A 14,736-nucleotide genomic window follows, 5' to 3' on the forward strand; every position below is an offset into this window, starting at 1 on the left:
TTGCACTTTGTAGACCTGTGTTTCACCTCAGCCTGCTGCTCTCCAAATGTCATTCTAGATCGTCTGTGTAAGGGGTTCTCATGTCACCCTCTCAGATGGATTGTGGCTGGAAACTGCCAGCTTATGGCAACTGATGACATTCTTTAGGAGCCAGCCGAAGACAAAGTGGAAAATCCAGCCGTGTCCATGTGTAAATTCTAACTAAGGCATGTGTCATTGATAAACTTTGCTATCGGGGCTCTCTGTTATACTTTATTTATATCAACTTAAAGCCTGAAAGAATGTCGTTTTGGCCGCCTTTCAAAACATGAAAGCTGAGCATATGTGGATTCATTGAAAGGGAAATTAGTCACTCTTATTGCTTTAGAGAATCCAATCACTTTAAAATCCCTGCAACATCAATATGCCGCCCCATGAAACAAATGCCCCAGAGAATTTCTTGTTTTGAACGTTGACTTAATGCAACTGTCTAACTACTAAAGCACAGTTCACCTACCGAAGTATGGAAAAGCATCTGGAAGTATAGGTTGTTCAATCAAAATGTCTGAACACACTTGGAATCGGTGCAGTGTTTACATTTTTGTCGGTTATTTCCAAGTGCTCACTACAAGAAGAAGCTGTCTTTTTCCAGGCAGCCTCACTTGTTGTACAGTACTTGAAAAAGCTAATGTAACACTGCAATTAGTATCAGACCTAAAGCTGCTTACTCTTACTCTCACATGCACATGCATCCATATGGTATTTCCTTAGGTGAGCTATTTCTTTAGCTGTAAGAAGACAGTACAGGCCCAGAAGATCCAGTGTTATTGCCATGGTGCACCCCACCATGGTGATGCAACCCAACTCCTTTCCAAGGGCTCCCTCATACTTCGTATGGCCATGACATGTGACAAGCAGGTTGCTGGGACTCTTCTATGGAAAGACTTCACCAGTCTCCCAGCTGGCAGGTCAGGCTAAGTGATGACAAATGACCAAAGAGAATGCTAACATCCACAATGGCAAAATGGCTTTGGTTGATGACAGAGCTCTCTATGGCTCCAAGGCCCCTAGTCACCACTGGAGAGAGTAGCAAACAAGCTGTTTTCCTCTGGGGCCTCTCCTAAATGAAGAACCTTGAAGCTAGGCTCTTGAGCATCACACTTACAAAAGGCAGGGAATGGCAGGCCCAGACTTGTTGAGAAGAAAGAAGGTGAGCGATAAAAGATCTATGAATTTGTTCTCACGTGTGTATCTCATAGCTGGTCCTGTTCCTCCAGTAAGACCTGGATCCCAGTTATCTGTGGAGCCTAGGCAAGGAGCAAGGAGCCTTCCCGAGCATCTCTTCTGGTAAAACCGAGGCTGATTCAGGTTTCAGGTGGGATGAGGGTCCTTATGGAGAGCCTAGGGCAAATAGGCTTCTCTCTTAGGCACTCATTTCACAGAAGCACAGAATCACAGAATGTCAGGGGTTGGAAGGGATCTCAAAAGATCATCTAGTCCAGCCTCCCTGCCAGAGCAGGATCACCTACAGTAGGTCACACAGGAACACATCCAGGCGGGTTTTGAATGTCTCCAGAGAAGGAGACTCCACAACCTCCCTGGGCAGCCTGTAACAGTGCTCTGTCACAGTAAAAACGTTTTTCCTAATGTTTTTGTAGAACCTCCTATGTTCCAGCTTACACCCGTTGCCCCTTGTCCTATCATTGGACATCACTGAGAATATTCTGGCTCTGTCCTCCTGGCACTCACCCTTTACAAATTTAAGTACCATAAACCACTCAGAGTGAACCTGAATGATAGAAACAACTTAATGATCTCTCCTATTTCTCTCACACCAGGGTTCCTAACTGGTAAGTGGAGCAGACTAGCATACTGGCAGGATGATTTTAATTCATTGCACACACCCACCCTTCCTTCAGGCTGCAGCCTAGGAATGGTGGCTAAATTGACTTGCTCAAGATCATCTCCGATCTGCTGCTTTTCCAGATGGCTGCTTGCTTGAAACGCTTCTTACCAGACTAAAGAAAAATCTGATCAGCCTACTTACTTTTTCTGGGGTTTGGTCATGGTCTTGAGACAGAGAATTTCTTGTGAAAACTGGTAGCAAACTGCATGTATTAAGAAATATAACTAGCACTGTAGTACCTGGAGTGTCACTGTGATTCCCCTCCTAGGTTAGGTGGTTCCCCACAAATCTAGATTCTTTGTGTATTCATGATTGTATTATTCACAATTTCAGTTTCCTCGCAATATTTGATACTGACTTTTCATTATCCTTCATAATGAGACTTAAATTCTCTAACTATTCTAATAGTTTGGCATAGTTACCGGCCACTGGACTTTTTACTGTTGAGGAATTTCACCATTGTGTAGTTAAAATGAGAGTGTTTGTATGGCAGCTTAAGAAGCTTTGAGCCACTGAGTTATGGTTTTGTGCTCAAGGCTGTGATAGCAACAGATTCGTAAAAGCAACTCAGGAATAAGGTTTCTCTAGGTCCATGTTCAAAATACAGTCTGCTAAGGTTTTTGCGTTGCTCAGAAATAGATTGAAGAAGCTGAAATGTTAAAGCCTGCAACCAAGAGTCTGAAGCAAAGCCGCAGACATTTAAGTTCCATCTGACAAAATTAATTCCAAAATTAGTTCCAAAGAAAAATTAATTCCTAGACAAGTTCCTGTGCTTTGCTGTACCTTGGATCCGGGTAAGTAGCTGAAGGAGAGCATTAACTAGCATGTGACAGAGTTCCCATGGCTCCTGGGGGAAGGATGAGTTTGGGGGGACTGCAGGTAGTTTCACTTTGTTTACCTGCCCTTGACTCTAATTGCCAATCTAAATGACTTTGTGGCATATTTGCTCCTTGTTTTCAAATTGTTTTTCTCTCACTTCAGAACAGGTAAGAGGAGAAAATGGGGAACTCATTACATGGAGAAATACGTGCAAAGAGCTGCCAAACACACAAAATCAGTCCACTGAAGAAATGTGAAAAATATGATTCCCTCTAATTTCTTTAAAGTAGGATTGGTAATCTGAGGTGCTCCTGTGCTTCCCATCAGCAGGGATGGTCAGATAACTGTGGTTTCTAACCTGAAAATAAAATATCCAAATGACAAAAAATAAAACCTGATTACAACTTTCTATCAATCACATCCTTACCAACTTAAATTTTGCATGCAAATTGCTTCTCTGAGGTGCCCAAGGAAACAGTAATAACTTATCAAAGTATTCACCTGAAGGTTCCTAAGATTATTCAACTACCTATTAGACTCTAGATAGACTATACATAGCCACAGGAGGCCTTTCTTTAAAATCCAGGGCTGGAAGAGTAATTCCTGTTACAGCGGCAGCCAGCAGGGCCACTCTTTTGCTGCATCTCTGGATCTAAAAATGTTTTAAAACCTCTGTCTCCTTCGTATGAGAAAAGTGTAAATCAGGGAGAGAGGCACTGCAAGAAAGGCCATTTGAAGCAGAGCAATCAGCACACACAAATCTTATCCCAGCTTTTTGAGCAGAGAGCATTTGGTACAGGGGAACTCAAGAGGTGCTGGTGAGGAGATCATCCTTTCTGGAGCAGTGTTGATGCTCTTTGCAGCTGATCAATGTTGTCATATCTCACTGCTCCTGTGCCCCTGTTTTCACAGGCAGAGGCTGGTAGACCCTTGCCATAGTCCCACAATATATATGGCAATAACGGTAGTTCATGGCTTTCTCTATAGATAGCATAACATTTTTGCTGCTTTTGCAAAAGGAGCGGTAGGGTCTATCTCAAAGATGCCTTCTCCTAAGTGCAGCTCCACAACTTCTGTTAACCCACTTAGACAGGGTTGAGAGGCTCTTAAGTCATTGCCTTGTTTAAGGAGAAGCTTTAATTGATTTGGTGAGCTGCTGTCTGGTAAATGAGGCAAAGCATAGTGTGAGTTAGTTGATTGCAAATATCTTGTGAACCAGTAGAATACTCTGTCTATTTACATTTCTGTTCCATCTTCTAGTCAACTTTCTCAGAATGTTTTGCAGGTGTTCCAGCAGAAAAAAAAATACTCACAAAACCTTTCTTTGGTTGGCAAATTTCATCAGCATCCGTAGTGAATAGTGAGAGAAATTGGGGTGAAGAGTCATTTGGATATTGATCAATTGGGGTGAAGAGTCATTTGGATATTGATCAATAGGACCAGGGATCTATTTAAAGCCAAGCACAAAGTTAAGTGATTTACCATGCCGGGCCTTCAAATCTTTGCCAGATGTCATCCAGAAAATTCATGGTAGTACCCGTATCTCCTACAGCTCTGCCAGGCCAAGGTTTTAATTATTATAGCAAACTACTGTTTAATTTAGTGAAAAGAAAAATTGGGAAGAAAGATGAACCGGTTTTGCTGCACATGGAAATCTTGTGTGGCAGCAGTACAAGATGGGGCTCAATCTGGTTGACTCCCCTGAAGAAAGGATCCTAGAGACTGAGTGCATTTGCAGAGAGTCTGTGAAGTAGAGGACTGGATATCTTTGGATACATCCTCTGTTGTCAGGCTACAGAGATTTTAAAATAAGAGGCAAATTTCACCTATTTCCCGAAAGGTGAAAAGCATTAAAATATCTCCGGCTTCTGTTGCCTAAAGTGAAATGGCATTCAGTAATTCTGTAAGGCACAGTACAGTCTATTTTTAAATCAATACTTTGTTTCATTAAAGCATATATTTTAATGCAAGGTTGTTCTACACTAGTTTGGAATAAAGTAAAATGTGAGTGTCAATGAGCAGGACAGAAGAGGCCAGTATTCTTGGCAAGTTTTGTTTCTTGTGACAGCCAGGGCTGTCTGCCCTACAGAGTGCAATGCAAACCTCAGAGTGGCCATACTGCCTTCAGTGGGCTCAGTCTGAATTAGTCCTAAAGATGTCCTTAAGTACCACAATGCCTTTAGCTTTTTGAATGTGACTCTCGTCTGTTCAGGCAGCCCATTCCTTGCTGTTCGGTTGGTTCACCAAGAAACAACAGTGTAGGAGTCAGTCTGTTGGGTGTAAATCTGGATACCTTTCCTTTCACGTACAACCCTCTAATTACAAGGGTAACTCGGTCTCTCAATTTGCTAGTGAAATTAATATAATTCTAAATCTCCCCTTTTTTCTTTCCCAAAACAAAGAAAGGAGTTTTTCCTGCTCATCTCGTAGCACTTTCTAAGAGTTTTAGCACTGTCATTTTTCCTGCACTGCTGCAAGGTAACACTCAGCGTCACAACCACAGTAGGAGCACTAGTAAAAACAACTGCTTCTCCATTAAATTCAAGAGCTGAAGTGTTGTACGCATCGCTACACTCTTCTCTATTTAAATTTTTTTCTTCCTTCTCTGGCTGGCATGTAAATGACATAATTTGGCTTGCTATACTAACTGCAGGATTAGAAGCCAACTTGAAAATCCTTTAGTTGATGTGTTAATTAATATTTTTTCAAGTGCAGACTCTTGATGCTCTAGAATGTAATCTGTTTATATTGTTATACTCTTATTATTACATGAACCACACTAAATGACGCCAAGGTTGTCTATGGTGCTGTGTTGCATTAGTGGTTTGTTTGCTGAGAACTCTCTGATGTCACCTAACCACAGGTACTGAATGCTTTGGGGTAGCTGAGATGTTCACAGAAGGGTGGCATATGTGGCACAGCCTCACTATACCCGTGGCAGCAGGAGAAGATGGCCCTGAGCACTAAGCACCTATGAGTAAGTGCCTGAATAAATCCTTTGCTCTCTGGGTTTGTTTTCCCAGGTAACAATCTCTTCTGAACAGAAGCAATGGGTCTGATTCTGCCTTACAACTGATATTATGCTGTTGTAACCTCTCAGATGTGCCGTCTCATGTGGAGGAGAAGCACATGGTATGTGCTCCTTCCCAGTGCCTGTACAGCCCTGATCATGCTGGCAATAAATAACGAGTCATGTATTTTCCTTAAGTTCTACTTGTCATGAATTTTGGCTACTGATTGAAGAATTAGCCTGTTCTAGGTTTATTGCTTTGGTTTTTTTCAGCAGAATTTCAGACTCTTCACATGGTTTCTTCATCTTCCTTTTAATATGTTCAAAATCTAGGTTTGAACCTTGCACGCTGCCACATATGCATTGGGAAGCAGCTGACCCAGCACTCACCAGACTCCCTGGGCATGGAAACACCTCTGGCTTCAGCGTCACAGAATCACAGAATCACCAGATGTCAGGAGTTGGAAGGGACCTCGAAAGATCCTCTAGTCCAGCCTTCCTGCCAGAGCAGGATCACCTACAGTAGGTCCTTCCAGAGGGATTTCGGTCTCGACCTCTGTCCCTGGGTCATACAGTGATCCGTTGTTCCTTATTTTTACCAGGCAGCCATGGTGGGGGAGCTCCCGCCAACCGCTGTGGTGCAAGAGCCATGCACTTCTCTGCCAGCAGGTAAACTGTCAAAGTAAGGCTTGGGCAGGTTCCGGGAAGCTTGTTCTTGGCTCTCCCTGTGGAAGCACTGTCATTCCTCATGTCTTAGCCATGGCGTGAGGAGCGCGGGGGCCAGAGCGTGCCCAGAGTGCCGTAGGAGACGGCACAGTTTGTTACATGGTGTACGCTTGTTTTCACTCTCTCTGCGCTTGGAAAGAGAGCAATTTTCCTGGGTTTTTTTGCCTGCTTTCGCAGCCATGTATTTGTGCAGGGTTTTTACCCTAACTAGTGTTATTACAAAGGAAATGGTGCAGTAGCCCCTCAAATTGAGGAAAAAAGAGCAAATCAAAACACACATCGGTTTCCTTAGCCAGTGCCAATGACCACAGGGTTGAGGAAAACGCCATGCACGTGATTTCGCTGCATATGAAAATGAAAGGAAGGGAAATGAAAAAATATACCACCATGTCATTTAAAAATGTGTACCTACAGAGTTGAAGCAACCACGAGTGATGCTGTGCAGATGGTTTTTCTCTTGCCAGGGAGGAGTGTAGTGGGGCCAGAGTCTTTTAATCTGTCATACATATAACCTAAGATTTATAGTTGGAATCAGACTTGAAAATGTAAATGGATTTTCAATTGCAGAGTCTGCTCCATCATAATGGCTTTCATTCAAAGCTTTGTCTGGGTAGAACAACAGCTGTTCTGCCTGTTTTTTTTTTCTTGTTTTATTTTATTTTTAGACTTTTCTCATGTGTAAAATGCCAGGAGATGGACGCAAACGGGGAGATCTCGTGGTAATGTCTGCTAAATAAATGAAGTGCTCCCAGTGATATTCCAGTGAAACTATGTTTAAAAAGTGTTTTTCCCCATCTAACATTGCACAACAGAGGAGAGAGTTGATTTCAGCTAGTGAAGAGTCCTGGCCCAGACTTTTAACCTCATTCCCTCTCCTAACATGGCTAATCTGGATAAAATAGGATGCAGAGCTCTGATTTGCCTTTGAAATTAGCTTTTTGCTTGAAATCACCAGCTGATGACTGTTGAGAGTACCCTAGGGGCTCCATGTTTTTCCCCTTAAAGTTAAAAATTGGGGGAAGCCAGTGGTCACCAATTTAAAAATGGCACCTTTAAAACCAATTCAGGCACTTGCGTATTTGAAATTGAACTGTCTCTGGTGTACAGCAGTTGTCTATCTGTTTTTTAAAACTAAACTACCTCCTTTTTGTTTCATTAATTCCTCTTTTTTAACATCTGCACAGTTCTGCTGTTGTTTATTGCCATTATTAAAGATGCATGTTTGACTGTTCATAAAGTGCACCTGTTCAAATCCAGATACTAATGAGACTTTAGTATGGAAACAGGAGTTACAAGTCCAAATACCATTGTGGACCTATTTCCCACTGTAGACATTGTTTTGTTGTTTGGAGACCTTCTGTATGTTCTTGCTTTAATCTTTCTTCCAAAGTCAAGCTCTGTACTTCTAATACAGCTGAAAAACTAGAAAATATTCTGTGTTTCAAAACTCGTGTAGGAAGAAAAGGACATACTGGAAAAAAACCAACCAGCCACCAAAACAAAAGGCTCCCTGGAGACCTGGAGCCACCAGGAACTTTTGTTTGTGCTGGGAAAGTAGTACATGACTTCGGGCACCAACTGAATGACATGCTTCTCTTGCAAGGCAAGGATGTATTCTTTCCACAATCAAGAATGGGAATTATGAGAACCACAACAGTACCCTCTTATATGGTTTCTGAGAAGAGAGTTCCTCTGTGGTTGATGTTACTAGAAACCATGATGAGAACATCAGGGTTTATTTTCCTCCTCAGTCATTCTCCATCTATTTCTCTTCTCCTAACTATCTATCATTTTCTCTATTTTTTCTCTGGTCCCTGTCTGTCTTCACCTCTTCTCTCTTTACCTTTTTTTCTTTCTTATCTCCCACAGTTTCTCTGAAACACTGCAGGCATTCAGGGTTGCCCGTTGATCAGAGGATGGACCAGTGACAGGGCTGTACCTGCACTTAAGTTTGCTTCCACAAGCAGATAGCACTAAGCTGTCTGCTGGCTGTTCTCACAGGCATTAATCCAGAAACATTATTTGCCTGCTACAGTGGGATACTGCAATGCCAAGGGATGCTTTGTCTGATTTTCACTTCCAGGCTTTTATTTTGACATTAAAAAAAAGTAGACAGAAAATACATTGTTGCCATTCAGAAAAAATAATTCATCATCTGTTTTATATGAGTGTGGGTAATAGAACTGGAATTAAGGAAATGTCATCTTTGCAATATGCCTAGACTCTTGAATGAGAGGGATTCCCGAACAAACTTCTTCCAAAGTCACATTTCAGACTTGCAGCTTCCACCAGCAGGACCTCTGGCAAGACTGGCAGGAACATGCCTGTGAATGCGGGGAGTTCAGAAGCAATTCTCAGAGCCTGGAACCACACTGATGCCTGAGCCGTGGACTCGTGCCTTGGCAGGACAGATAGATAAGAAAACATAGAAGACACATGCTAATCTCTGAATAAGAGATTTCAATCTCTTGAAGATCAAGGGCCTAAGTCTGACCCGCACTTACATTCTGCTCTGGTCTAAAACCAAAATAAGTGTGCTTAAGCTCAGACCTACAGATTAATTTCTCAAATGCCTGATAAAATGCAGCACTAGCTTATAAAAAGCCAAGCACTTGCAGCTTGCTCTAATTCAGCAATCTATAGCAGTTTTGTGGCTCCCTGTCCTCCAGCAGTACTAGCAAGAAAAGTGTATGGAAACTTCCACAATTCAATCAGAAGCCTGGCGTGTCCTCAGATACTCCCTTGTGGGGCTGGTTGGTGGAAGCAGAGCCAGGCTCTGTTGTCAGAGCTCCCCGGCTGGTCAGAGGGATGTGTTTGTTCCCAACCATCCCTTACTGGGTCTCAAGATGAATTGCTCCACACTGACCACTACAATTGCATGACAGTCCCAGGAGAGACGCTATTTAAGCTAAAGGACAGCACTGGAATGAGAACAAATGTCTGAAATGGACATAATAGTGTTCATGCTGGTTATTAAAGGAAGGTTCCTAATAAAGTTTTTGAAGAGCAGCCAAAATGATTAAAGGGGCAAAGAAACCCCTAATTATTTTTAAAGTAGAACTTGGTGCAATTTTTGGAGGATTTATTGATGTCGAGCAGCAGAGGAGTCAGTAGTCTCAGGAGTCCTTTAACCTTTTTTCCTCTGATCTTGGTAGTTTAGTGTAATTTGTTAACACTTACTCACACAAGACATTGTTTTCTACTGGGCTGATGTTGCTCTGCTGTGGTCACACAGAGCTCTGCTCCCCAAACCAGCAGCAAGAATGTCTACCTCCCATGGTGATGTGAGAGAGGCACCATTCTGTTTAATTTAGCATTGAAAAGTCTACTCCTTTCACTGAGGTGTATGAAAACTCATTTGCTCTATACAGAAGTTTGTTTCATTGGAAGAATTTCACCTCTAAAAATCACCTCCCCAACAAGCAAAAAGAAAAGCCCTAAAACTGAGAGATCAAAATTAATCGTGAAAATATCTTTTTTTCCTCCAGTCACAAAATGAGGCTGGCAATATTTAAATGCATTTGGGAAGCCCTTTGGGTAAAAAGATCCTCATGGCATGCAAGATCTTCTCTAAAAAGAGCATTATTTGCCTAATGATTTGCTTTTATTGTTCTGGTATTAAAAAAAAAATAGCTACACAAATGTCGGAGCATTACACTGAGTTTATTTTGAAAAAGAAATCAAAGAATGTTTTTTTCATCTCTGAGCCAGTTGGAAAGAAAAGCAAACATCTTCCACCCTAAGAAAGAAAACATATGAGAACTTTCAAAAAATTTTTAGCCAAGTTTTTTTTTTCTTCTTTTCACTAAACACCATGGAAAAAGTGAGGGGCAGATGGTGAATGAGCAAATAGACTCTGGTTTTAGGAAGGCCTAGTTTCTGAGGAGTGAGGGTTTCATCCGTATGGCACTGTGCTCTCCTGTCTATAGATACCCAAACTACCTCTGAGTAGGGGCAGGCACTGCCAGCCTCCTCCTCTGCTCCTGCCCAGGCCATGGGAGGAGGGGAGTGAGTGGTCCCACTGCAGGTCCCTCACCAGTGTGAGCTCCGATGCCTGCCCATGGCAGCTCAGAGCCTCCTCTGGGTGCAGCTGGGTGTCCACAGAAGACCAGACATCTCCAGGGTGCACAGAGACACCCACAGAAGTGGAGGGAAGAAAAGCAAGTCTGGAGGATGGGGCTAGAGACATTTTGTTCCCTTTGGATGCTACAGCTGCGTGAGCCGCTGTGCTTTTAAGTGAGGAAGATGCACTAGGGAAAAGTAGTTTTGTTTTCTCGTGCGTGAATTGACTCGACTGCCTTTCCCCCACTCGCTGAGGAGTGGTTTTCTCTGACAGCCAGCGGCCGTCCTCTGACCAGCTCCTCGCCTTGCCAGTCATCAGAGACCAGTTCCTGCTACTTGCTAAAAACAGAGGGGCTCGTTGCCAGGAACAGAAAATTAGAAGAGGAGGTCAGCCATCTGAGAGAGCGAGAAATAGCAAGATCAGATTAGCCATTATAAACAGGCAATTATAAACAGGCAATTTAAGCTAGATGCAATAATGGCTAATGCAGGGACTGATCCTGCTCTATTTGAGTCAAGACCTCCTTCACTCCAGGGCCCACCTGAGGTGCTTTGCACGCTAGGACAGTGAATTGCAAGAGGGAGTTCTTGCTTCTTAAGACCTTTTTACAGGTGGTCTTGTTCAGCTCAAACCTTTAGCATCAAGTTTCTAGCACCAAGGTGCTGCAAGAACAATGCACTAAAACTTCATTTAGGGGATAAAATAGTCAGACCTAGGATGGGGTAAGTGAAAAGGAAGGCTTTAATGAAAATAATTTTCATCAGTTTGATTTTTAATACCTGCGAATGCTTCTGGCTCCGTATTTCTCTTGGTTACACAAGCACGCACAGAGTAAACAACATTCACTTCCATGTCTCCGCGTAGCGCCTCCTTTATTGGGACTTTTGGAAGTATTATTTATAGACATCAAAGGGGATGAGAGTTTGAGATTTATAAGCTCTAATCAGCCGGAGGTGTCCAAATAAATTAATGAAACGTCAGAAATGGCATTAAGAAATCCAGCACTGGATGTAAATCAAAATGACTTTGCACCCTCTCTGTCTTGCCCTCCCCTTCTTGCAACAGCCCCAGTGCTTGCCAGGGTATACGAACTTGCATTTAGTTTGATGATAAACAAGAAAAAAGGATGATGGGAATGTGTACTCAGTGTGCCAAGTTACAGTATTTGTGCATAAGAAGGAAAGCCAAAACTCAAGCTAGGACAAAATAATTTCCTATCACTTAAAACTTTCCATACAACCTGCATTATCACTCAAACCATACAGAAAGCAGATTCAATGGGGATGTTTTCCAGATCCTGTGTGGCAGCTCTTACTTTCATGACAATTTCTTGGCCCTTTCCGGTGTTCTGCTTGCATCCTTGCCAATCTTTCATTTCTGTGACAGGCTCTGGAGCTGTCTTAACACTCCAATTTTGATCTTTGTTGCCATTTGACACCTCCATTACCCTCCTGCAGGAATACTGGGCCAGAAGGATGGTCTGTCTCAGCCCGCCTGGCTGCTCAGGCGAGATTTTAAAGATGGAGAACACTCCAGGCACACAACTGCAGCATCCCTCTCCAGCCAGTTTTGCCTAACAGCTACACTATTTGCTTCAAACGGAGAGCTTGAGCCCAGGCATGTTTCATTTCTCAGTTAAAGATGGATAATTAAAGCATTATTATAATTATGGCCCAGCATTGAAATTCACTTTGAAATGAGTATTTAATTCATAAATATGTTGCATCCTTAAACTGTCCTAGCTCAGTGGTTATTTCCAAATTAAGGCTGCATGACTGCCCATAGTTTAGCATAGCTGCTGTGCTAGTTTTCAACAAACTAAGCAGCTATCGCTGATAAACAGCCATTTCTGTAACCTTATTGCAGGCGTAAGTGCAGCTATAGCTATTGACCACCGCCACGCAGAATACCTCTTTAGAGGGACTGGAAGACACTGGATTACTCTTGGATCATCTCATCTCGATATGTACCATCACTGCTACTGACAACGGAAGAGAAGGATGAAATTGGGGCAAAGGACTGTACAGCTGGGGCTTGTACAGAGGTTTCTCATTAACTTCTTCGGTTGGCAGAAGTCTATCACGTCAGTGAAAGCAGGAAGACTGTCATATAACATGGCAGGTGGTCAGAATAGGCTTATTTCACCTAAATAAGCCAACATTCAAAACAAAGGTACCAGTGCTTCTAATTCAGTGTGGCTCTGCAAAGCTCCACTCACTGGGGTTCATGAGACTCTCTGGGCATGCAAAGTAATAGTTTTGCACCTAGTTATCAAAAAAGAGCAGTTTAACATTATCTCCACAGACACTGTAAATATGTATGCAAACACTACGGCATGTATCTACACACAAATGGTAGGTTCAGCATGACAGGGTATATGGCAGAATAATGTTGTATTCAAAACCTGATGAAAAAGCCCTAAGAAAAGTCTCAGGAAATCCAAACTGTCTGAAGAAAAGCCCTGCCTCCAAGAGGCAACACATGGTTTCTGCAGCTGTAATACACAGACCTTTCACTTTTCATTAAACATACACAATTTTCATGTTGTTTCTGTCTCATAGTTAGTATGTACCACAGGATGGGTTCCCAAATATAGCATTTTGTGTATTTTCTTCAAGAAAATTGTAGTTAAAATTAGAAAGCCATCCCCCCTCAAATGAACACTGGAGGAAGTGTGGGATGTGGGAAAGAATCAGTCTTTAATTGGTTGGTCTCAGGAACAATATTTGAAAATGTGAAGTACAAAATCTTTTCTCTTTCCAACAGAGCTGGAGTATTTCAGCAAACTTATCTGCATTCAGCCAAGGTAAATGGCAGGTCAGGAGGCAATGGAAAAACATCTCTCCTCTCCAAGAAGCCAAAACAACTTCCTTCGTGGTACAGCACTTGGCTGTGCACAGTATGAAAACTGGGAATGAAAATCAGGGTTTCTGCTAATGAACTTTAACTGGTTGCTAATTTTTAAAATTCCTGATAAGCAGCACTGCTGCCTAAACAACGGCTCATAGGACCATGGAAGAGACTGGCTGGATGATATCACCTCATTAGTCACACTGCTTTCTGTTTCACAGCATATTTTATTTTCTAGTTTGTTTGGGAGAGTAGCACTGGTCCAAGAAAACAGAGATTTTGATTTACAAAGCACTTTGGAGAAGTGAAATTGATTAGAATTTTCAGTGCGTGGCACTGAAAGAAACATATTGCAGTGTGTGCAGCTCCTTTGTTTCTGTTTTCATAAAATCCTGCATCTGGGCTTGACTTGCAATATGGGTAGCACCGACTGGGGTACAGTTCCTCATGAGAAAGGAGAAGGAATGAAAACATTTCACAATCATTCTTAGAAGTTGGTGATTTACTTCTGTGGCATTTTGTCATGAGTAGAAGTCAGGCAGGAAGGCAGGATGGCAGGCAGGCTGGAAAGAAGGAAGGCAGACAGAAAAGGCAGGCAGGAAAGAAAGAAAAGCAGGCAGGTGGGCCGGAAGGAAAAGCTTTTATTAACATGGTCTTTGCATAGTACCCTGCTGGAATGCTGGCTGTGATCAGTTATAATGAGTATCTAGTCCTTAGTCAACTTGTTACACACGCAGATTAGACTGCATATAATAAGGAAAAAAAACTATCTAAAATCTGTTTTAGAAGTTATTTAACCAGAACAAAACATCTGGGAATCATCTACAAATATTTCTAACTGGAAAAATATTTTTCTATAGCTGAGCTAGGCCTGACAGCAAACCTTAATGAATTATTAGTACCTTTATTGTTTTCTTTGGCCCCTGTGCACTATATTTGTAAAAAAAGTCAGTAAAAAAGAGAACAATTGTAAAAAGCAAATATTTTGTACAAAAATACAAAGTTTTAAAAGCTCTTCAAAGTATATTCCATATTATTGATAAGAGTTGGACTATATATATATATTTATATAAAATCTATATATTCGTGTATCTGTATAATTTTCCTACATTTGGGATTTTAGCAAATGAAACATACTGTTTACACAGTTGCTCTATATGGTTTTCTATATGAGTGACCAACAGTCTTGCTCAGATTGACAGAATGTCATTCCTCAGAAGACAAAAGTTGCTTACGTATGTGGTTACTGATTGGGAAGAAAAAATCTATAACACAATTAGTCCAACAGTATTTCTATAACACAATTAGTCCAATAGTATTTCCTGATGCTATGGCTTGAAAGGCCTCATATAATTGCAAGATGCTGGAGAAGAGTTGCTGTTG

Source organism: Apaloderma vittatum, unplaced genomic scaffold (genome assembly GCF_000703405.1).
Source record: "Apaloderma vittatum isolate BGI_N311 unplaced genomic scaffold, ASM70340v1 scaffold14890, whole genome shotgun sequence".
Taxonomy (NCBI): Eukaryota; Metazoa; Chordata; class Aves; order Trogoniformes; family Trogonidae; genus Apaloderma; species Apaloderma vittatum.